The 25,152-nt window shown below is 37.6% G+C and overlaps 1 pseudogene; it reads right to left on the bottom strand.

Moving 5' to 3' along the window:
- Positions 1-18,859: 18,859 nt before the first annotated feature.
- On the bottom strand, positions 18,860-24,497 carry LOC122754679 (annotated as a pseudogene).
- Between the last annotated feature and the right edge of the window lie 655 nt (positions 24,498-25,152).

Genomic DNA, 25,152 nt, shown 5'->3' with positions numbered 1-25,152 from the left:
TCTTTTAGTTTAGGTCTGTTGAAAATAATAATTTGTTTTCCTTTGCCCTTTTTATAAGCTGAAGTTGCCATAAATACAGTTTTAATTCTTTTTTTTTAGGGAGGCAATTGGGGTTAAGTGACTTGCCCAGGGTCACAGAGCTAGTAAGTGTTAAGTGTTTGAGGCTGGATTTGAACTTAGGTCCTCCTGAATCCAGGGCCTGTGCTCTATCCACTGCGCCACCTAGCTGCCCCCGATAAATAAAGTTTTAAAAGCAAACATCTTGTCATATTAAGCTAGTTGACTATTTCCTTATTCTTAATATTATTAAATATATAATTTTGTATATCTGTGCAATATACTGTGAGCATTAGTTACTGGCATACTGCTCACTTAAATTGCATGAATTTTTCTGTTATAGATATTTGTAATTCTAACATTACTTTATCAGTGTTAAAATGGATATTATGCTTACTCTAAATCCCTATTTTCCACTGTCTTTTATATGTATATATATATGTATATTTAATAGCTCTTAAGTTTAGTATTACTTATTATTTTGTTATTTAAATTACTTAAATACTAGTATTTTTTAATATTAAATTTTATGATTTTCTTAGTAAAGGAAATTCCCAGGTGAGGGAGGATACTCTACCAATGCAGATTGGCACCTTTTTTGCCACTAGTTGTCTTAACTGTCTAGAGTTCTAAGAAATTAAATGATATACCGAAGGGGTACACTGACAGAACATGTGCATCAGATAGAAACCACTGTGATGAAATAATGGGATTTAGCAGATACTCAAAGATCCACCTGGAGATTAATCTATACTGATTGAATCAAGTGAGAGTGATTGACTGCTGATTAAGCCTACTTCAAGTTAATTGGATTGTAATCACACCTGGCTATCCCTTAAGAAGGTATTGTTCTCAGAAACTAGACTGTGAACTCAACTTGAGAATACCTTCAAAGCCAATGGATTTGGATGACACCAACCAATCACCTTGAAGCAGTGTGTAAGGACCGCCTCTGTTCCAGATCTATTAAAAAAGCTTCCACAAACAGCTTGCGAGGGTGTTCCTGATTAAAGCAGGCTCGTGGAGGAGGACTTCAGGAAGAACCCAACCAGGCTGGAACACTAGACCACAATTTAGATTTTAAACATCACACCACTGAGTTTAGCACTTAGCTGGATTAATGTTAAAATAGGAATTTATTTTTCTGAAGATCCATATTCACTGTGGCATGAAGACCCTGGGTTCTTTAAGACGATATCTGCAGAGTGCAAGCTCTGAAGAGTTCCTCTAGTTTATAAAAGCTTTGAAAATGGAACCTGCAGTAAACTATGTCTGCTTTCCAAAGACTGGCCTGGCTTGAGAAATTTATCACTGATAGGCAGATGGTTTGTTTGGGGATGAATTCTTTGGCCATGATAATCCACGAAATTAAAATATAAAATAGCGCTTTGTCTTTTGAGGCCCCTGTAGTGACAATGATTGAATGTCACAAAAGGTGGCAGAGGGAGCTTAGGATCACAGTTTTTAGACTATCTTTAACAAATGGACATCCTGGACATTGCATTGGTATCCATACAGCATCAAGTCTAGAAGATGACACTCAGTATTTGGGTGGATTTATAAGAGAATCATGGACAAGTGTCACCCAGGCTGGACATGCACAGATTGGTTGCAGAGTATCCAGATTGATGAAATCACAGATGAATCATGGTATTGAAGTAAAGAACCTACCAGATGGTATAGTATACTTTATCTGGGTCCAACCCTATTCCCTCCTAGCTTTGGCCTTTCCAGCAGTTATTTTCAGTGTTCCTTGGGCTCTATCCACAGGGAGCAGGATTCCGGACCTTCCACCCTCCCCCTACAGAGGTAGTTTCTCAGGATTCTTGCTCCACTAGGGTGCCCTATATGTCTGAGGATTTTCCTCCCTTACTGACTCCACTCAAGGTTCAACTCTAGTTATAACTGAAGGTGACAGTTAGGAATGGAAAGGCACAGATTTAATACCCCACCATTAGATTGTAAGCTCCTTGAGGGCAGGGAATGTATTTTTTTTTCTATCCCCAGCACTTTGTACAATTTCTGGGACATAGTAGGCACTTAATAAATGCTTATTGATTAATTGACACAGTAACTGTTAGGACATGAGATGTGAGGGAAAGAAAGGAATAAAAGATAACCAAATTTGAGAATCAAATGTTTTTTCACCTACCAACTTTTTTTTTTTTTTTAGTGAGGCAATTGGGGTTAATTGACTTGCCCAGAGTCACACAACTAGTAAGTGTTAAGTGTCTGAGGTCAGATTTGAACTCAGGTGCTCCTGACTCAAGGACTGGTGGTCTATCCACTGCGCCACCTAGCTGCCCCCACCTATCAACTTCTATAATAATAGATTACAAGTTGGATGGAGGTTCCTTATCTGTACTATATGAGCAAAGTCTCTAGCTCTGAGTCCTGAACCAGTGATGGGATAGTTCAATCAATCCTAGCTTTGCACTGTTGAGGACCCACTTTGTTATCCTCAAGGTAAAAGCAGCCCCTCAGAACAAGTATGTGCTTAGTATATCTTAGGCTCTCATATTTTCAGTCCTGGTTTGTAATAACCTAATGTTCTTTCCCCCATAACTGGGGTTAATTAAGAGTGCATGCAGGTTCTGGCCAAGGGACTAAGTCTAATTGGTTCAATTTATACTGAAGTTGACTATGGATTCATTAATAGCATGCTCTACCAAATTGTTAAAATATCCTATTTACCATACAGTATTTTGACCATAGATTGAATGCTCAGTAGCACTTATTCACTGTCATACATATTATAGTTCTCAGAATAGAGGTTCAACTAATATTTGAACAGAAATACTGAATTCCAGCCTTGTATTGCCATCTGCCTGCTGGACATAATCTGGATAAGAACTTCATATTCTACATACACAAAACAATTCATACTTTCCCCCAAATGTTTTCTTCTCCTAGACTTCCCTATTTCTTTTGAGCTTACCACTATCTTTTGTAGGCCCCAGGTCCATAGTTTCAGTCATCATTGTGATGATAATACCATCTTCATTCCCCATATCCAGTTAGGTGTGCCAAGTCTCGTCAATTCTGCTTATACATTGCCTCTCTCTCTCTCTCTCTCTCTCTCTCTCTCTCTCTCTCTCTCTCTCTTTTTTGGTGAGGCAATTGGGGTTAAGTGACTTGCCTAGGGTTACACAGATAGTTAGTGTTAAATGTCCAAGGCCGGATTTGAACTCAGGTCCTCCTGACTTCAGGGCCGGTGCTCTATCCACTGTGCCACCTAGCTGCCCCTACATTGCCTCTCAATATTGCAAAAGCTCCCTACTTGGTTTCCCCACTTCACCCTCCACACACCCAAGTTGATATTTTTTGGAGGGAGGGCAGTTGGGGTTAAATGACTTGTCCAGGGTCACCAGCTAGTAAATATCTGATGCTGGATTTGAACTCAGGTTCTCCTGACTCCAGGGCCAGTGCTCTATTCACTGCACCACCTAGCTGCCCCCCAAGTTGATGTTTAAAAAAAAAAAAGATCTGACCATGTGTTACTCTAGGACTCTCTAATGCACTAAGAATAAAATACAAAATAAAAAAATGTCTGGCATTTAGTCAGTCAACAAGGATATTAAATGTTTACTGTGTACTAAGCCCAAAGTGCCTAGTAAAAAGAATTGACACAGAACATTCCCGCTGCTTTCCCCCTCCCCCAATTGCCAAAAGTGTGTGACATACTCTTCTGCAAGTATATATAGAATCTAGGGAAAAGCAGGCTCAGTCTTATAGATCACATATGGCAAAGGATTGGATTCACAATCCTGGTTGGTGGAAGTCCTTTCTCCCATTTGGAGGGGGTGTTGAAGAAGTTCCCCTTAAGTATGGTAAATTTACGTTCAATCTGTCCTTTGTTCCCATTGGGGACACTAATGCTTGTCACTGGTGTCTTGGAATGATGGTGAGACTATGGAAAATCCAAAATTCTCCAGATTCTTCAAAGCTTTCAAGATCCTCCTGTCAAAAAGAGGAAACTTGAAGCCTGACCAGAACTGAATTGAAGACCTTTCTTCCATAGATTTACTGTCTAGTAACATTTCACTTTGTCCAATGTTTTTTAAAAACTTCCTAGTTAAAGGCATACAATTGATTGGTTGAGCATCCTGTCTCTTACTTTAAGTGAGGAGGGATAACTTGAGTGACCCATACTTATATATCCAATAAATTCATTTCAATAAGTGTCTGTTAAATACAATATTGAAGACAGTGCCTATGTGTTATACCTTTATCATCAGGGAACTTAGTACAGATAAGAATATTATGTTGAAATTGACAAGAAGCTTGAAAGGAACTGTAACTACTCATAGAAAACCAATAATTATCTCAGTCATTGGCAATATGTATAGCAGAGTTTGCAACATATATAATATTCCCTTTGTATGTGTATACGCCTATTTTCCCAACTAGATTATAGGCTGCTTGAGGGTAGTGACTTTCTTACAGTTAATCACCTTAAATCACAGTGATGAACTATGATAGTAGGTTATCAGTCAATAGTATTTATAGAAATACCTCATAGAATTATGCTTTTAGAGCTGAAAGGAACCTTAGAGGTCGTTTCATCCAACCCTATCATTTTACCAATGAGGAAATGGGCCGAAAGAATATAAAGTGACTTCAGAGCCAGAATTTTTTTAAAAATTCAACTTTATTTTTCCAAATTCTCTCCCCCACCCATTGAAAAGTCAAAAAATACAAAACCCATTAGAGATGTGAAGTCAAGCAAAACGTTTCTACATTAGCCATATTACCCCCAAAAAAAGAAAGGGGGAAAATATGCTTTAGCCTGAGTCCATCACTTCTCTATCTGGAGGTAGATAGCATTTTTCATCATGGGTACTTTGGAATTGTGGTGGGTCATTGTGTGGATCAGAGTTATAGTCTTTTACAACTGATTATCTTTACAATATTGCTGTTACTGTGTAAATTGTTCTGGTTCTGCTTACTTTACTTTGCATCAGTTCATATAAATTTTCCTAGGTTTTTCTGAAACTATCCCCTTCATCATTTCTTACAGTACAAATATGATACTATAATTTGTTCTGCCATTCCCCAGTTGATAGGCTTCTCAGTTTCCAGTTCTTTTCTACCACAAAAAGAACTGCTATAAATATTTTTGTACATATGTATCCTTTTCCTTGTCTCTTTGGGGTATAGATCCAATAGTGGTACTGCTGAGTCAAAAGGTATGCACAGTTTGATAGTTTTATGGACAAAGTTCCACATTTCTTTTCAGAATAGTTAAACTAGTTCACAGCTGTACCAATAGTGTATTAGCATACCTGTATTTCCATATCCCCTCCAATATTTGTCATTTTCCTTTTCTGTCATCTTAGGCAATCTGATGGGTATGAGGTGGTACCTCAGAGATGTTTTAATTTGCATTTCTCTGTTAGTGATTTAGAACATTTTTTCATATGATTATTGATAGCTTTTATTTCTTCCTCTGAAAACTGCATGTTCATGTCCTTTGACCATTTATCACTTGGGGAATGGTGCAATACCAGATTTGAACTCAGTTCCTCTTGGCTCCAAATTCAGTGCTGGAGAACCACTTAAATATTCTTAGTCTCAGTTTTTTCACCTATAAAATGAGAGAATTCAACCAAGTAATTTTTAAAGTTTCAACTTTTTTCCCTCAGGTATTTGTGACAGTGTACTGTTACATTCTTCACACTATTTTATGGCAAAAGTAGAAAGTGAAAAAGTTGGTAGAGATGTATCCAAAAAAGTAATATAAGAATGTCATAGTCAGGAAAGCTTCAGTCCCCTTTCCATACCTTAACCTAAAGTATTAATAATTAACCTAATAATAACCTAAAAGTCATTAATACTTAAGGTATTCCAAGTCATTTGATTCCTTCTGAATCATTAAAAATGAAGTTAAGTTTATGATAGCTAATGTTAAGTACTTGTTGTTTCCTAATTCTTTGAAAATAAGTAATACTTTTGTTTAGTGACATCAAATAATGGTACTTTTCAGTTAACCAATATACTCCATTTCACAATTATTTGTGGTAGTTTATTGTCTTTTTAGTCACCGAAACTGAAGTTCGTGTCTTCCTGCCAAGAAGGCTCTTAACAATTCCTGGGTTTGGCTTCCCATCATGCCTGTTTGTTTTCCACATATTCATTTGCATGACTTGACACCTTTCTATTTTTTTACTTTAGTTCCTCTTATTGAGGCTTCCATGAGGAATAGGATGTAAACTTTTACCTTCCTTCCCACCCTCTACAACCATAGAATAAGAGAAAGGAATATTATTGAGACTAAATCAGTAGACTTTTAAAAAATCTACAACAGTATCATAGAGTCTTGGCCTTTATGGAAATCTAACTGGAACTAGGTCGGGTCTTTCATTGATCTTCCTTTTGCTAATTTATATTTTGGTTTCTTGACCTAGTAGTCCATCCTGATAGAAGTTTCTTGCTCTTCCCAGGGTTATTTATTTTAGAATTTATCCCTTTGCAAAAGAAAGATCTCTCTTTCCAAAATATTTCTCACATTTAGACCAAGTTTTAACATTGGTCTACAGGCACTAGTAATAGGGTATCAACTCACACATAGAACTCTAGGAGGTGCATTTATATTTCAGACTGAAACCCTAGATTTTTACCTCATTTACATTTCAAACAAATCACAGATTGTACACCATCTTTTCTCCAGGATTATTACCTTATATAACTTTCTCCTTAATCAAATATGAATAGTAGGCAATTATAACTCCTGGTTCCTCTTCCTTGAACCAAGTTGTCCTGGGTCTAGCTAACATTCAGAACTGTATGAATCAATGCCTTTTCTACCACCTCCTCTCTCTTGGGAGATTGTATATTTAACAATATACAATTTTTCTTTTATTATTATTATTATTATTATTTATTCTTTTATTCTTTTTATTTCTTTTATAGCTGAGCTAATTGGACCTCAGGCAATTTATTTTTCAAATGGGAAGCAGAGTTGTACAATGGAAAAAACATTGGACTAGGACTTGAGTCTTTGAGTATAGCCCCAGTTTTTCCACTAACTTGCTATGGAAATTGCAAGTTTACCACTGGAGTCAATTTGGTATGATGAAAGGAATGCTGGATGTAGAGCCATCTAATTGGGTTCAAATTTCACTTCTACTACTTATAATATATGTTATGACCTTGAATATATCACTTAACCTCCAGAGGGCCTCATTTTTCTTATATATAAAATGAGCCTGTTGTATTAGATGACTAAATGTCCCTTCCAACTCTAAATCTATGTATGATCAGCTTCTAACTTTTTTAGCCTTAAGTTAATTGTTGTTAATAACAGAATGGGTAAAGGAAAATCAATTGGCTACAATTTTTCTAAGCCACTATTTGTATGTGGCTGAATTTAACCTATAGATAATTGAGTAAGTAATGGAAAAAGAATATGTTTTAGAAGTATCTATTGAACTGACCTTTTGGAAGATAAATTTTGTGCCAGCAGCAATTTTTGGTCAAGTTAGAACATGCTCATTTGCACACACATAGAACCAAGTCATTCTATCACGTTTTAATATGTAGTTCTTAAAATTAGTTCTGTTTGTATTGTTTGTAGGTAGCTTCTCCAATAATATATTCATTATTTTTTTGTTTAATGAACTAAATTAAACATTTGCCTTTTGCCAATGGCTTAAAAACTGGTAGCATTTCACTTCTCTTTAGAGCTGGCTTTATAAAATTTTTAAATTGCAAATAATAAAATACCTTATTATCCTGACAGATTTTTAAATTACATTTTCAATGTAGTTTGAAAAAGTAGTACCACATAAAATGAAGATTCAGAAAAACAGTACCAGCATTTTAGTTCAAAGACAAATGCAGACACTTGCTTTTAAATCAGGAATACTTCTATAGAGATGGGACTAGCCAGATCTTCTCATTTTCCCTGAATATGGTTAGTTTTAAAGCTTTTTTGGGGGTAGGAAAACATTCCTCGCATTTGAAAATACATCTTAATACAATTTATAAACATTCACAGCTTTGAATCAATATGCTCTCTTAAATAGAATTCTCATTCAAATTTAGAAACAATCTTTTGAAAGTGAAAATATCCCCCAGATATTTTTTCATTTTAAATTTGACAAATTAAGTTGGCTTGACAAATACTTATAGCAGGTATATAAGTGACAGTGTTTAAAGTTTGAAAAGTTATGTCTGTAGTGGGGGGGTATTTTGTCCCCCTTTTTCCAACTCAGCTGACATAATTATAATAAGAGATGTATGATACAAGTATTGTAAATTAACATATTAATGAAGTACAGAGTCTCCTTTACACATGCCCCATTATCCCTTTAAGAAGTATTTAAAAAAAAAAAAACAAAAAACAACCTCTGATTGCATTGGAAGGGCAGCTTGGCAAAACCTGTAAATGGTAGAATAAAGAAGGAGTTTGAGACAAGGAGCAATTTCGTGGAGTGTGACCCTTGTCCTTCTACTAGAATGTGTGTGTGTATGTGTGGGGAATTTTTTTCTTTTTCCTCTCCACACCTCCCTGCCCCCCCCCCCCCCCCCGCCAGTCTCCTGTGAGCTGTGATGCCTTGCTGAAGAGCTACTAAGCCAGTAAGAGACATACAGAGAGGCAGCATTCAAGTAGAAAAAGCTTCATTGTGCATGACTTATGTAACAGAATAGAATCAATTGGATGTAAGAGAGCCAGCCCTGGTAATCAGGAGTCAAGCTTCAGAAAGGAGCAGACCTAAGAATTCCAGTTGTATACCTGTTGTCCATTAGAGATGTTCTATTCAGCAGCATGAGGATACCTAGAGAAGAGAAAGGGTATTGCGACTCCCAGGTATCAGAGGTTTGAGATGCCTTGGCCACATGTCATGGGTATCTTACCACTGGTTTCCTCTAAGTTTGTGCTCACTTCCCACTGACACTGTATTTGTAGAAAGAATCCGCTCAGATTTATGAGGACAATACTATATAGCTGCTGTTCTTACTGTACACTTTTGGATTGCAATTGAGCTAAATGTTAAGCCTAAAATTTCTAACTGTGATGTCTAAAAATCTAATGAGTGGTTGCCTTAAATTAGAAATGAATAGCACCAATCTTTGGGCATTAAGTATTTATTAAAGTATATTCGGGGTTAGTAAAGAACATGTGGAGAAAGAAAGAAAATACCCTAGCTCCCTACACCTGAAGCTGCTCCTCCCACCACCTCCAATGGAAAAGACCTCCCCCCTCCTCTGGAGAAGAAGCCCTCTGTGGGCCCAGCCCAGGCACGGTTCCTACACACACAGCTCCAAGCTAATTGGCTGATAGCAATGATAGACAAGACTTACAGGTGGTAACTTCCAGACGCCAGACAGCTTCTGGAAGCTTAGTCACATGTTTTCTTTTGGGGGGGGGGTGTCACCCTAGTTCTCACAATGTCCCTCTCAGCAGGGTGGTGGCACTCTGATTCTCACACTGCCCCCTGTGCTTCATAAGAAGAAACATCATTTCCTCACATGAAGCAATAACATTAGAGATACTTAGACCAATAAAGTAAAGGGAATGAAAAGAGAGAAAAAGAAATTGAGCAGCTGCATTAACAAAGGCTAAAGGGGGCACTCCCCTTTTAGCAGGTGGACATTACCAACAGAGAAAAACTAAAGGGGACACTCCCCTTTAGTAAGTGGACATTTTAAACTGTATTACAATGTGGAAAAGGAAAACAGGAACATGTCCATTTAAGTTTTTGGAAATCTTTTCTCAGATGATTCTTGGGATGTTCTCTGGGTGTAGTTGTGGAATGTCTTTCAGGTGTTTCAGATACTGGTAATCAGCTGGGAAATTTTCCTACAAAATTGAGCTTAACATAACTTTAAATAGCTTTGCCAATAATCAAATCAAACAATGAAAGTTCTCAAAAACATGTCTAAGGAAATTCAGAATCTTAGTTGTTACACATGAAACATATAATAAAAACAAAAATAGAAATATTCTCTAAAACTTAATATTACTACACTCCCCCCCTGTGGAGAATAAATTGAGAAGACAATTAGAAAATAATTTTTATCTTTGTTTCATCACTTTTTGCATCTGCCTAATTATCCTCATGCCATTATGAGAAATTAAATAATCTAATATAATTGGTAGCAGATGTCAAGGCCAAATCCAACATTGTATTTATCGTGACACCTGAGAGAATTATGGAGATTACCATAAAAGAACAGAGAAATAAGAGAAATGAGCATTGACAAACTTCATGGCTCTACAGGCAGCTGATGCAGCATGCTGAGGGGAAACCGAGTTAGGCTTAATCAGATGCATAGGACTGAGATGTCCATGGCATCAGGTATATAGGAGGGGGAAATCAAAGTCAGGCGTAAAATGAGATGGCATAGCCTGTCCATCCAGTGCTATGTGGAGGAAAATTAAACCAAGACAATCCATCCTTGACTCTTGCCAATAGCCGTTTTCTTGGCCTTTCCCAAGGCAGTGCAGTACCTGGACTTCGTGCATGTCTCCCCTTTTGTGACAGTTATGTCTGCTCTTGTAACAAAGGTGGGTTTATTGGTTGGGGCTTGTGAACTATACAAATACAGATCCACAAAGTACTTTAGAACCTGTGAAGGTAGTCACTCCCTTGGGGACCCAACCTGCCAACCTGTGAGTGCCAGTTAGGAAGGTAGTCCAGAGGGCATGCTACCTGTCACTTTCATACTTATTTATTTATATAATTCACAAGCCCTACCCAGTGAATCTACCTTTGTTAGACAATTAGCTCAATTGCAAATTAAAAGTATACCACATAAGCCACATAAGTATACCATATAAAAATTAGATTTAAAAGATGAAAACTAGGGACCCTGTGTGCAAAATAGGGAATTCTAAATTGGTTTTATCCTAGTAACTAGCCACTACTGCTCATCTCTCCAAACCAAAAGCGATTCCAAAATTTTCCACAAAATTATTTTCATACCTTAGGCATTTAGTCATGGGTAGAATCACTCTTTGTTAAATGACTTAAGTTTCTATAGTTTTAACCAGAGGAGCAGAAAGCAAAGTGACAGTTGAAAGCTTTTCAATGTTTGAGGATTTTATAATTAATCAATTATATTTATATATATATATATATATATATATATATATATATACACATACACACACACACACATAAACAAGACATTGTTCAAGTCACTTTGTCACAAAGGAACAAATTATCAAGCAGTGATTCTGAGGGGTTTGCTATAAAATAAGTTTTAGATTGAAACAGTATTGTAGTCATTGTATAAGTAAGTGATGCTTTTGCCTGGACTAGGTCAAAGGGCTATTTTTGAAAGTATTTTCTAAAAATTTAGCAATTCTATTAAAGTAATAGGATGGATTGCTTTTCAAAAGTAGTAATCTCCCCAACACAAATTGCGAATTTTCTAAAGGGAATTCCTGCATTAAATGGAAGGTTGGCTATTTAGTCATTAGTAGCTATTTAGGCTTTTCTAATATCTAGCCTATCAATAAATGTTTAATACTTTTTATGGTAACAAAGTTTTAAGCAAAGTTGATGTCTATCAAAGTAGGCAAATGGATAAAATTTAAATACATGAATGTAGTAGAATCTTACTGTACAAAATGATGAATATTAAAATAAATTCAGAAAAGAACGAGAAGACTTAAATGAGCTGATGCGGAGTAAAGTAAGCAGAACAAGGAAAAACCAGTATTCCCAATTTCTACAATATTGTAAGTGGAAAGAACAAAAAAAAAAAGAGAAAAGAACTAAATGCTAATTACAATGATCAGGCTTAGTCATGAAGAAGAGTTGAGAACATACACTTCCCCTTCTTTGCAGAAGTGGGGGTATTGGGGTATATGATATGGCATATGTTGTTGGGCATAGTTGATATGCTGGTTGCTTTTTCTGAACTGCTTTTTACTTCTTTTTCAATCTTTATAGTAGGAATGAGGTTTACCAGGTGTGTCAGTGGAAGATATAATAAGGAAAAGATAGGTAAAAAGATACCCGTTAGAATAGGCTTATAGATATAGGAACTGGACCTGTGATTTCACTGATACAAGGAACTCCTGGGTCAGGTAATTCCTCCTATCATTGCAGGATGATATTTTTTCTTCAGCTTAATAAAATTAAGTTTTAAAAATTATTTTAGTGGAGGAAGTGTCTATAATCTTTTTTTAGTGTACTAAGTTCTTCTGAACATTATATGTAGGATATCATTAAAGCTGAGTCCCTTGTGTATAATATTTGCAGTTACATAAGCACAATCTTCTGAACTCTGAAAATTAGTTGGAGTTTATTTAGTGCCTACCACATGCATACTGTATTAAGCTGTTAACTCGCAATAATACTTTTAAGTGCTCTGCATGGCCAGTGCTCTTAGTAAATACTCAGTAAATACATGTTCCCTTCCCAACTAAGTACTGAACATCTTTGCCATCAGTCAGACCATATTGGTATTATTTACTTCAAGGTCTGTGGGGAATCTGCCACTTTAAAAAGTTTGCATTGCTGGTATATAGTTCTACCCCTAGTCAAGCTGTAATACAGATTTCATAACCATAAAGGAACCTTATAACAAAGTCTTTGTGACAGAGAGCTCAGACTGTCACTGAAATTCAATCACTGGAATCCAAACAGTAAGGCCGGAGTTGTAGATAGGGAACTTGAAGGTGCCTTCTGTGCTAATTAAAAGGTTTGAGAGAAATAGTTTCTGAGTAATTTAATTATTTTATTAATAAGTCTAGCAAGTTATTAATAAAAGGATGGTCATTTGTCTGTCTCCTTAGACCAAAGACCCCTAATTGCAGTGGGGTCACAGTTTATATGCCCTTCAAAGAATAAGTGTTCTCAAGGGATGAAAATCAACTCAGATTGGTTAACACAATGGGAGGTATGGGCTAAATTAAAATGAAGGTCTTGGGGTATGTGACTTAGGTCATTTGAATTTGCGTCACAGGGACATCAATTTCCATATCACCTGTCTTAATAATAGGGAGAATCAACCTTTCCTCAGACCTGTCTGAACAAACACAATGAGCCCAAATTTAGAATTTCTTTTATGTCTGATTAGATATTGGCCTGGGTAAATCTTTAAGAGAGATTTCCCACACTGGTTGGTTTCTGGATGAGGAAGTAGAAAAGGGGAAAAACCTTGGTCCTAATAAAATAATTAGTTATTAGATATAAAAGAAATATTCATTTCTCATACTTCCTTATATGTAATTTGCCTTTGGGAGATGAAGAGAATTTTTCAGTTTTTATATCCATGAAAAGTTTTTAAAACAAAATGTGTTGTCTTGGAAAATCAGTGCTACTAAGTTTTCTCATTTTATGAAACCAGAATGTCAAAACCAGAGAGAGCTTTAGAAATCATCTAGGCTACTCTCTTCTTTTTATAGCTGAGATACCTAAAAAGAATTTACTTAATAGCGATCCAAATGAAAATATTGAACTATTAGTAAAATCACATTCGGATAAGTATTTCAATTCATAGTTGTTTTTTATAGTACTGAATATTTTAAAGTATTAAATATTTTAAGTCAAGGAACCTTGAAAGATCATCTTATCTTTGCCTTTCTTGCCAAAGTACATGGTAGTTCCTATTTCTTTTCTTCCTCTATATGTCCTTGATCCCATCCCCTTCCATCTTCTACAGCAGAATGCAACCTTAATCATATTTTTGTTCTTTCCTGAATTCTCAAATTCTCCCAATCCATTGGTTCCTTCCCTGCTGCCTTCAAACGTACCTGTTTTCTCCATCCTTAAAAAACCTTTACTAGACCCTGCTATCACCTCAAACTGTTATCCTATATCTCTCCTCCTTTTCACAGCAGCCAGACTCCTAGAAAATGTTATCTATGTTCATTGCCTTTATTTCCTGTCTTTTCACTCTATTTTCTGCAGTCTGACTTCCAACTTTTCCCTCAATTGAAATTGCTTTCTCCAAAATTATACTTTCTTGATTGCGTGAGCTGATGATCTTTCCTAGGCCTTATCCTTTTCAACTTCTCTGCTTCATTTTAATTTTTGATCACTCCACTTGGGATGATCTCTTTGAGTTTTTGTGACACTTTACCCTCCTGGTTCTTTTGCCTAACCACTCTTCTGTCTCCTTTGTTGGTTTATGATCCATATCATGCCTCCCAACTGTAAGTACTTCCCAGGGCTCTGTCCTGGGCTCTTTTTACACCAGGTTCTTAAGCTTTGTTATGTCATGGACCTGTTGGCAGCCTATGGACCCCTTTTCAGAATGTTTTACATGCATAAAATAATATATAAGATTACAAAGGAAGCCAATTATATTGAAATAAAATTGTAATTTTTCCTACTCAAGTTCAGAACCTCCCTGAAATCCATGGACCCCTTGCTCTACCCTTTCACTCTTGGTGCCCCCATCAACTTCCATAGCTTTAACTATGATCTCTGCAGATGACTCACAGATCTGTATATCTAATCCCAGTCTCTTCTTTGGCCTGCATCACCAGTTACCTATTGGACATTTCAATCTGGATGCCCTAACGACATCTCAAACTCAACATGTCCAGAATGGAACTCATTTTCTTTCTCCTCCAAACCTACTACTCTTCCAAACCCACTACTCTTCCAAATATTGTGATTTCTATTGAAAGTACCATGGTTTTCCTAGTCTCCCAGGTTCATAAATTTGGTGTTATCCCCAACTGCTCAGTCTTCCTCACACAATATGTCTAAATCAAACCTTGCCAATCATTTCTACCTCCACACCATCACTGACTTCTGACCACTTCTTATTTTTATTTTTTATTTTTTATTTTTGTGGGGCAATGGGGGTTAAGTGACTTGCCCAGGGTCACACAGCTAGTAAGTGTCAAGTGTCTGAGGCCGGATTTGAACTCAGGAACTCCTGAATCCAGGGCCGGTGCTTTATCCACTGTGCCACCTAGCTGCCCCCCCCCACACACACACTTCTTACTCATACAGCTACTGTCCCATCTCCTCTGGCCTAGATTATGGCAAAGGCCTCCACATTGTTCTTCTCTACCTCAAGTCAGTTCCCACTACAGTCCATCCTGAACAATAACTGCCACAGGGATTTCCCACAGATGCAGATATTGCTTCTAGCTTAAAATATAAATTCCTCCATTTAGCTTTTAAAGTCCGTCGCAGCCTCTTTCCAACCTTTACAGGCTTGTGGTATCGTACTTTGTTCCTATACTTTGTGATCTGGCTAGCCTGGCCTTTTCTCTATTCCTCAGACATGACACTCCATCTCTTGTCTCTGTCCCTTTCCACTGACCATGCGCCCGTGTCAGCAATGCTTCCCACCCCCTTTCCTTCTATTCCTTCAAGATGTAGTCTAAGTACCAATACCTAGTAGTCTTTCCTGATCCTCACAATTTCGAGGATTCTCTCCCTACTTTGTGTTTATTTGTATTTATTCTTTGAATATTCTGTATATACATTTATATGTACTTGCTTTCCTCCATTAAAATGTAAGTTACTTGAGAGTAGGAGTTAGTCATTCTTTATGTCTCCAGCTCTTAGCACCATGCTTAGCATATGGTAAGTACTTAATACATACTTATTGAATAATTGAATTCTCCTTTTGCCTTGAGGCAAGACAGCATCCATACCTCCCCTGCCTCCTCCTCCCAGATTTCTCTTCTAAAAACCATTTTTGAGACTATAATATCCTTCCTTAAAACAGCTTTTCACAGCCATTACAGTCAGATTTTTTTTCTGTCTGCCCTTAATTTTCTGGATTTATAGAGAGCTGACATTTATATAGCATTTTAAAGTTTTCCAAGTGCTTTACGTATATGTGTTTGAACAATACAAACATCTCTGTGAAGTAGGTTAGTCCAGGTATCATTATCCATATGAATTCTTAGTTCTGCTACTTCATACTTGCGTTACCTGTGGTAGGTCACTTAATGTTTTGGCGCCTCAATTTCCTCATGTGTAAAATGAGGGAGTTGGACTTAATGATCTGTAAAGGTCCTTCCACTTCTAAAGGCTGTAATCCTATGATGAGGAAAATGAGAAACAAAGAGGCTAAGAGATTTGTCCATATTCATTCCAGTGGTGACTGAAATGAGGCAGCTGGTGATACAGTGCTAGACCTGGAGTCAGGAAGACCTGAGTTTAAATCTAAGCATCAGACAGTTACTGTGTAAAGTCACTTAACTTCTCATCTGTAAGATGGGGATAATAATAACACCTCCCTTTCAGGATCACTGTGAGAACCAAAGGATATAATATTTGTAAAATGCCATGCAAATCTTAAAGTGCTATATAAATCCTAGCTAGCTAACAAAATTTGCCTAAAAACCGTGTCAACGATGTCTTATGTCTCCAAATAGAAAAAGAACATAAATGTCTGTTCTTCAGTAAAACAATATTGAGGACATAGGAAGAAAGATGAGAATTGTAGGGGCTAACAATTTTTAAAACAGATTTTATAAGGAACTGAAACAACTAGAAAAAACACAACACATACCACAATTGGAACTTAGGTCAGATCCCTTTAAAAAGAGAATAAGTTTGCATGATTATGAGGGCTTATAGGGATAAGATCAGAAAAGCCAAAACAGGAAATGAGTCAAGTGACAAAAGACATTGGGAAGGGAGGGGGGTGGTACAGTGAGGAACCTTTATATAAGGAATATGAAATAAAAGAAAAAATTTTGCCTTTTAAGGTAGTGAAAGAAAGTTGATGGTTGATGATACCAACTAGGTAGAGACTCAATACCTTTTGTTTGTTTGTTTTAACTTCAGTCTTTGCCAAAAACTATTATCACCTGGAAATACAAAATACCCTGGAGAATAGAAACATAAATAGGAGGAAAAAAATTATAGTTTCCATATAAGAAAGGACTAAGATTAACTTGCCAAACTTTTAAAAAGTAAAAATCACGTTCCATAAAAGGTACTCTGTGTGTGTGTGTGTGTGTGTGTGTGTGTGTGTAACCAAACAGCATTTATTAAGCGCTTACCATTTGCAGAAAATTGTGCTAATTGTTAGAGATACAAAGAAAAGGTGAAAACAGTCCTTGTCTTCAAGGAGTTTATGTTCTAATGGCAGAAACATGTACATAAAGCAAAATTATTTTCTGTTTATCCAGGTTGTTTTTATTAACCCTGGACAAGTTGCTCAGGTAAGGACAATAATAAAACATTAAATAATCTGATAAAAGATGAATAGGCATACCTTACATTTCAGTGGTACTTGATACTTTATTACTTTCCCATATATTTTCTCCTCTTGTTTCTGATAGAAACTCTATAGAGATATATAGAGCAGGCACAGTCCTCATTTTATATTTGAGAAAACAAGCTCAGACAGAGCTAATAATTTGTTAAAAGTTGTTAACATATGTAGTGAGTGGTAGAACTAGGACTAGAGCCCAAGTCTTCTTATGCATAGTCTTATACTCTTTCCACAATGCTGCATTGCCTGTCTCTAAGCTATAGACAAACACAGAGTCATAGTCTTAGAGCTGGAAGGAACCGGACTACTTAAAGGTCATCTACTAAATGATCTCTTTCAGTTCTGGCCCCTTTCTGTTGTAAATCTATTTTTCTATGGTCTTAGGAACCTCTCACACAATGTAGGCATTCCGTCTACAGTATCACTGATGATTTAAATTCAGGACTGCTGGGAAAATTATAAGACCCCTAGTAACTTTTTTGGTATATTCCATATTTAAGGTTGAGATTCCACCTCACAGAAGGCCCAGACACATAGATTAAATCAATCAAAAGTGTAAACTAGATGTGAATAAGCCTTAAATCATTTTGAAAGGATTACAGAGCTTTGACCTTTGGATGAAGGCAAATGTATATCTTGTGAATGGCAGAAAAAAAAAATCACAATCCTAGCCCCATGCATGAAAATAGCAGTCAGCACAACATAGCAGTCAGCACAACCTGTGAATCAAACAGTCAACTGGTAGAATAATTTCCAGTTCAAAGTATTCTTGTTTAAGAGTTGAGGTGAAGTCTCAGAGAAGAAATCACTCCTGGAGGGGATGGAAAAGAATAATTTCATTAAAGAAAAATGAGAAGGAAGTTTTAATCTAGGAATAGTGGAGGATGAGTGGGATGGGAAGTACACCCACTGACCCCTGTAATAGAGACTCGAGGAGAAAGGAGGCCAAAGCACTGATTTTATTTCTTTCGAAAGAAAGGTGTACCACACTCACTGGGACAACCAGGAGGTGTGACACACCGGGATTAGGAAACCAAGCAGTTTTTATACTCTTTACAGACATCTCATTTGAGCAAAATGCGGTAATTAGGTTCAGCAATAAATCATTCTCCTGGAATGTTCAGCGATAAGTCTCTCTCCTGGGTTGTTAGATTATTTTGCAAAATTTTCTGTTTCTGCAACAATGTATTATGTCTACATAATGTCTCAGTGCAGACTATGAAGCAGTTTTTAAGTTGATATGCCTATATTTAGAAAGGGGGATAGTAGCTTCCCATTATTGCCTCTCTCTAGAGGAAAAACAGAGAGAGAGAGAAATAGGGGGCTCTAAGGGGCTTTAAGACTTTGAGATCAGATCACTAGGCTGAAGGGGGGGCACTTTCCATCTCAGTGGAGGGTCATATCCCTATGTCTCTCAAGGACCTTCAGAGAAGTAGAGGAGGACAGGATTAGCTTAGGAAATAGCTAGTAGGAAAATCTGGCTCTATTGTGGAGGAGTGGGTACTAAGGTTGGAATGGCAAGTTTGAGCTAGAATTTGGAGAGTTAATTATCTGACCAAAATGTTTATATATACTGTAGGTAGTAAGGGACTACTAAAGGTTGGGTTTTTAAAAATAAAGACATTTGTTTTATAACATTGGATTTTTATGTCACAAGAATACAGTCTTCACCAACACCCTTAATTTTTCCCTCTGCTCTTCTGAAAAACTTTGCCTTTGTGATGACAGGCTGCTTGGGGAGTTTCCCTTTTCCTAGGACTTTGTAGTATACCGACAGCACAACATCAAGGAGGGGGGCAAGCCCTTCCTTGTTTTTGGCAGCATTAATCCTGGTCTACTCACTGACCAGCGTCCACAGCTCATCAAGGTTGACAGTTGGACAGTAGCTTTGGTTCTTCTTCAAATGGTGATGCCTTATACCCACTTTCCCGAAGTAACCTGGATGATATTTGTCAAAGTTGATTCAGTGATTGTGCAGCCCCCCTACATTGCTGAGACATCTGGGGTGCTTCCTATGCTTGCTGATGTTCCCATGGACATGGCTGAGGTGCCCACAGAGCTTCCAGCGACTTCCTTAGTCAGAAATGCATATAGCAAGCCACTGCAAAAAAATTACTATAGGTTTTGGTGCATAGGTATGATATGGTTAGATCTCAGCCATAACATTAGTTAATTTTGGCAGCTATGTGAATATTGGATTGGTGGAGAGATATTAGAAGCAGAGAGATCAAGTTGGAAACTATTCCAATAATTCAGGCTAGAAATGATAAAGGCCTGAACTAGGGTATTGTGGTGTGAATGGAGAGATGTAGGAACTATTCTCTCATAGGTAGAATTAACAGGACTTAGTAAAATTCTTTTATAACAAAAGACTTGGACACCATCTCTTATAGTTTATCATTAGCAAGATTCAACCACATACTATGGCACTATTATTTTTTTATAAAGGAGAGGACTCCCAGATTCTGACCAGCTTTTTGCTACTATAAAGCATTTCTTCGACTTTTGCTGGCTCATAAGACCACAACAATAGTCAACCAGTTATGACAGAACAAAAATAGTCCCATAGGCTAAACTAAGAATGATGTGCGTGGCTACCATACTTCCAAAGGCAGTTCCCACATACTTTATTTTAGCTGATTTTAGTAAGTTTTAGTAAATCCTTCATTTACAGATCTTTATCTCTGAGTAACACTATAAGGAAAGGAACTGAGCCATGTGATTTCCTTCACTGTACCATGAACATTATTATAAGCATTATAGATAATGTGATCTGCCAACTCTGGAAAGTCCATACTTGATTGGCAAGGATGACTTGTATTTTTGAATTGCTTAACCTGATAGAAAGCAATTGGCTAACAGTTTATTGCATAATGAAATTTCACTTAGGAATGCATTTATCATTCTGAAATATGTTTCCATTTCACAGTAACAAAATACAAAAATGAAATTGTTGGCAAGAAGAAGAATGCAGAAAGGAAATAGTGTATTTCATAACAAAAGTAGAGATCTTTGTTTTCTTTCTCAAGTTGATTCCCTATCCATTTAAGTTATTTTGACAAAATGTACAATCTCTATCATGAATTATATTAATAAATATATTTACTTAACCATGTGGTAATTTCCTTTTTTTTTTTTTTTAGTGAGGCAATTGGGGTTAAGTGACTTGCCCAGGGTCACACAGCTAGTAAGTGTTAAGTGTCTGAGGCTGGGTAATTTCCTTTTAACATTAAAAATTATTTCCACATGAGCCCCACAAATAAAAAAATCATCAATATTTTTACCCAATTTGTCACCTTTTATCGGGTGTAGAGGCTATATTAGTATTGAACAGAATATTGTGAAGACACATCTACTACTTTGATTATTTAATCAGTAAAACGTCCAAATCAAACTGTTATTTAAGTTTAAAAGAATTTATTTGGAGGTCCAAATTATCTGAATTGGCCATGTGCCTCTATTACATTAACTGGATTCTTTCCAGATTTCCATTTTACTTGAGTGATGTAACTATACAGTCAAAAACGGCCCACTATTTTCTGTCCTTAGACCTCATCTGTTGATATAAGAAAAAAAAATAAAAGCATACAAGGTGTTCTTGGGGTTAATTTACCAACATAAACATAATATCAACCAAAAATGCAAATAAAATAATTTATTGCTTACTATCCTCATGCATGAAGGCAGTGAGGTGATGTAGTAGCACAGGACTTAGAGTCAGGAAGACTCATCTTCCCAAGTTCAAATCTGACCCTCAGACACTTTATAGCTCTGGGACTCTGGGCAAGTGACTTGCCCAATGAGTGTAAATGCTCATGCTGAAATTTTATCAATTGGTTTTTGAGAGCTGGTATGAGCTGCTATGTCAATTTTTAATAAACTATTATGAGTCATAGGTGGAAGTGGACAGAGTGCAAGGATTGGATGAGTCTTCCTGAGTTCAAATCTGGTTTCAGGCACTTTCTAGCTATGTCACTCTGAGCAAGTCACTTAACCCTGATTGTCTCAGTTTCCTCATCTGTAAAATGAACTGGAGAAGGAAATGGCGAATCACTCCAATATCTTTCCCAAGAAAACACCAAATGGAGTCACAGAGTTGGACACGACTGAAATAATTGAACAACATGAGTCCTTTATGTGTTTGCTCCATCTCCTTCTGGGTAAAATAAGACTGTCCTATACCTGCTATTTATTGTTATCTTGAACCATTATATAAGAATGGAGAACACTTTTATCTTTTTCTTTTTCTTTTTTTTTTGCTGGGCAATGAGGGTTAAGTGACTTGCCCGGGGTCATACAGCTAGTAAGTATCAAGTGTCTGAGGCCACATTTGAACTCAGGTCCTCATGAATCCAGGGCCCGTGCTTTATCCACTATGCCACCTAGCTGCCCCCCAGAGAACACTTTTACCCATGTCTTTGGAAACCTAGACCTTGTGGTAAAAAAAAAAAAAATGAAAGTTTTTTAACAGTCAGGATAACTGAAAGACGCCAGTTTTTTTGAAGGACCACCCTTTTGGGGAGGAGACCAATGGCATGAGCTACGAACGCCAGTGCGCCTGCTGCGCATGTCAGACTGCCTGCTATGCACTCGACTTCCAGGGTGCGAGCTGAAAAGGCAAGGAGAGAACGGAAGTGGAGCTTTTTCCTGCTCTGCTGGTCTCCTGACTGCGCTGCACAGACGGTCTCTCTCTCTCTCCAAAGGTGGCCTTCGGTTTTGGTGAGTTTTTATAAGGAATATAGACTAAGCTTAGATTTAAGACGATTTGTATTGTGTTTCTACTTTCCTATCCTTCTAATCAACATCACCTTGTGACTACCATAACAATAAAAGGTCTATCTAGAAAACCAAAAGCTTCTTCCATTTACTAGTCTGGGAGATAAATTAAGGGAAAGGTTAAGTAGGGGAGATTTATGATCTAATATCCAATTTTAAATCTCACAGTTTGGCAACCACGAAGGGACAATCTCACAACCTTAACCATCTTTGAACTATATTCTGAGATTTCCCAAAGAACTTGAGGAAGGCAAAAATGAGACAAAGAGATATAATTCGGAGAACCTGTTCCAACATTTGGCTTCCTGCACATAAGCCTCGAGCTTGGGGTCCTAGGGCACAGGTTACTTATGATGCAAGACAGAATATGATAAGTTTTGCAAGAGAGGTATAAATTGTTACTTTTAGGGGAGAGAGAGAAAGAAAGAAAGGGAGAGAGGGAGGGAGGGCGAGTGAGTATGAGAGCCAGTTCATATCTCACTGTGATCACATCAGGGAATTTTTCCATAAAAAATTGATATTTGAAATAGGATATAAAGAATGGGTGACATTTTAAAAAGACATAAGGGGTGTAAGTATAAATAAAAATGGAAATAAAGGAAAACATGAAGCAGCTGTGGAAAACAAGTTGGGGCCACATTGTGGAGGGCTTTGAATTCTAGGATAAAGAGTTTGGGCTTTGACAGTAGAAAGCTGCACCTTGTAGTTGTATCTTCATCCAGGCCACCTGCTGGCTTTGGTTGTCCTCTAAGATTCTATTTTGGGCCCTTTCCTCTCTGCCTCTATACTATTATCTCCTTTGGTGATCTCATTGATAATTCCCAGATGTATACAGTCAGCCCTGTCTCTCTCTTGAATTACAGGCCCATGTCACCATTTGCCTTTTGGAAATCTTGGATTGGATATCCCATAGGCATCTCAAATTTAACATTCCCCAAAACAACTCCATTTTTTCTCAATCCCAATCCTTCTTGACCACTCTATAACTTTTGACACTCATGATCACTTTCTTTACCTTAGTCGTGTCTTCTCTCTTTGTTTTCTGGATTCCCCCTTCTCCTGCTTCTCCTCTTACCTCCCTGACTAATCCTTCTCAGTCTCCTTTGCTTTCATCCAGCTATACTCATCACTAACCATGGGTGTGTTCCACGTAGCTCTGTCCTGGGCCCTCTTCTCTCTATGTCATATTTCACTTGGTGATCTCATCAGTTTTTCTTAAAACTACTTATTCAACACTCATCTTTGCTGACATCTATCCAGTTTCATATCTCTAACTGCTTTTCAGACACCTGGAACTAGATGTCTTGTAGACATCTTAAACTCAACATATCCCAAACTGAACTCATTATTACTCCCCATCCCCAAACCCTCTGCATCCCAAACTTTCCTATTACTATTGAGGATGCCACCGTCCTCCTAGTTCTCCAGACTCCCAACCTAGATGACATCCTTACTGCCTCACTTCACACCCCTACAAGTCCAATCTGCTACCAAGGCCTGTTCACCTTTGTAACATCTGTCAAATATACCCCCCTTTTTACCTCTGATACTACCACTACCGTGGTGCATGTTCTCATCTCCTCAAGCCTGAGGTATTTCAGTTGCCTACTGGTTGGTCTGCTTGCCCCAAGTCTCTCCCCATTCTTTTTTTTTTCCTTTTTTTGGGGCAATGAGGGTTAAGTGACTTGCCCAGGGTCACACAGCTAGTAAGTGTCAAGTCTCTGGGATCGGATTTGAACTCAGGTCCTCCTGAATCCAGGGCCAGTGCCTTATCCACTGCACCACCTAGCTGCCTCCGGTCTCTCCCCATTCTAATCCATCCTCCATTCAACCCCCAAAATTATTTTCCTAAAGGGTAGGTCCTGAGCATGTTACCTTCTTACTCCAAAAACTCCAATGGCTTCCTATTGTCTCCAGGATCAAATACAAAATCCTCTATTTGGCATTCAAAGCCCTTCATAACCCATCCCTCCGCCACCTTTCTGGGCTTTTTACATCTTAGACCCCACCTATCCCCCATACTCTGATCCAGCGACACTGGTCTCCTTGTTGTTCATCAAATGAAAGACTCTGTCTCCCAGCTCTGCATTTTCACCAGTTGTCCTCATGCACGGGGTGCTCTCTCTCCTCAGCCTCCTGGCTTCCCTACCAACTAAAGTTCTATCTTCCATAGGAAAGCATTTCCATTTATCCTGTATATAGCTTGTTTGCACAGAGTTGTTTGCATGTCATCTCTTCCATTGGATTGTGAGCATCTTGAGGCCAAGGACTGTCTTTTTTCCCTTTCTTTGTATCCCTAGCACTTAGCATGGTACCTAGCACATAGTAGACTCTTAATAAATGCACATTGACTGACTAACCATCGAATTCCCCCCCAGATGCCCCCCTCTTCTCCTGTTACTGGCAAGGCCACTACTATCCTCTAGAGTCACCTAAGCCTTGGTGTCATCCTCGACTTTTCATTCATACTCACCTCCTGTATCCAACCTCTTGTCAAATTTTGTCATTTTTGCCTCCATCTTATATATGTGTATGTGCGTGTGTTTATATATGTCTACAGATATATGTATATATATATATATATATATATATATATATATATGTCCTCCTTTCCACTCACAGTCACTGCGTTAATATAGGCCCTCATTATCCCTCACCTAGACTCCTAATTGATCTTTTTTCCCCTAATCCATCCTCCACTCAACTGTCACAGTGATTTTCCTAAAGATCTGACCATGTTTTCCCTCTCCCTAATCAGTAAACTCTAGTAGTTCCCTAATTCCTCCTATAGGAAATCAAATATAGTCTCCTGTTTGCATTTAAAGTCCTTCACAACCCAGCTTGTTCCTATCTTTCTAGTCTATTTACACTTTATTCCTTTCCACACACTTTACGGGCCAGCTATACTGTCCTACCTACCGTTCCTGGGCCACAACCCTCTGTCTCCCAGTTTTGGGCCCTTTATATTGACTGTCCTCTATGCCCAGAACACTCCCTCTCCTCACCTCTATTTCTTAACTTCCCTGACTTCCTTCAAAATTCAGTTTAAATATCACCTGTTGGAGGAGAATTTCCTATCCCCATAACCCTTCCCTCTACTTGATGAGATTACCTCCATCTACTTTCTATGTTGTCACCCCATTAGAATATGAACAGCTGGGG

This window comes from Dromiciops gliroides, chromosome 4, assembly GCF_019393635.1.
Source record: "Dromiciops gliroides isolate mDroGli1 chromosome 4, mDroGli1.pri, whole genome shotgun sequence".
Lineage (NCBI taxonomy): Eukaryota > Metazoa > Chordata > Mammalia > Microbiotheria > Microbiotheriidae > Dromiciops > Dromiciops gliroides.
This window is presented reverse-complemented; position numbering and strand designations above follow the sequence as displayed.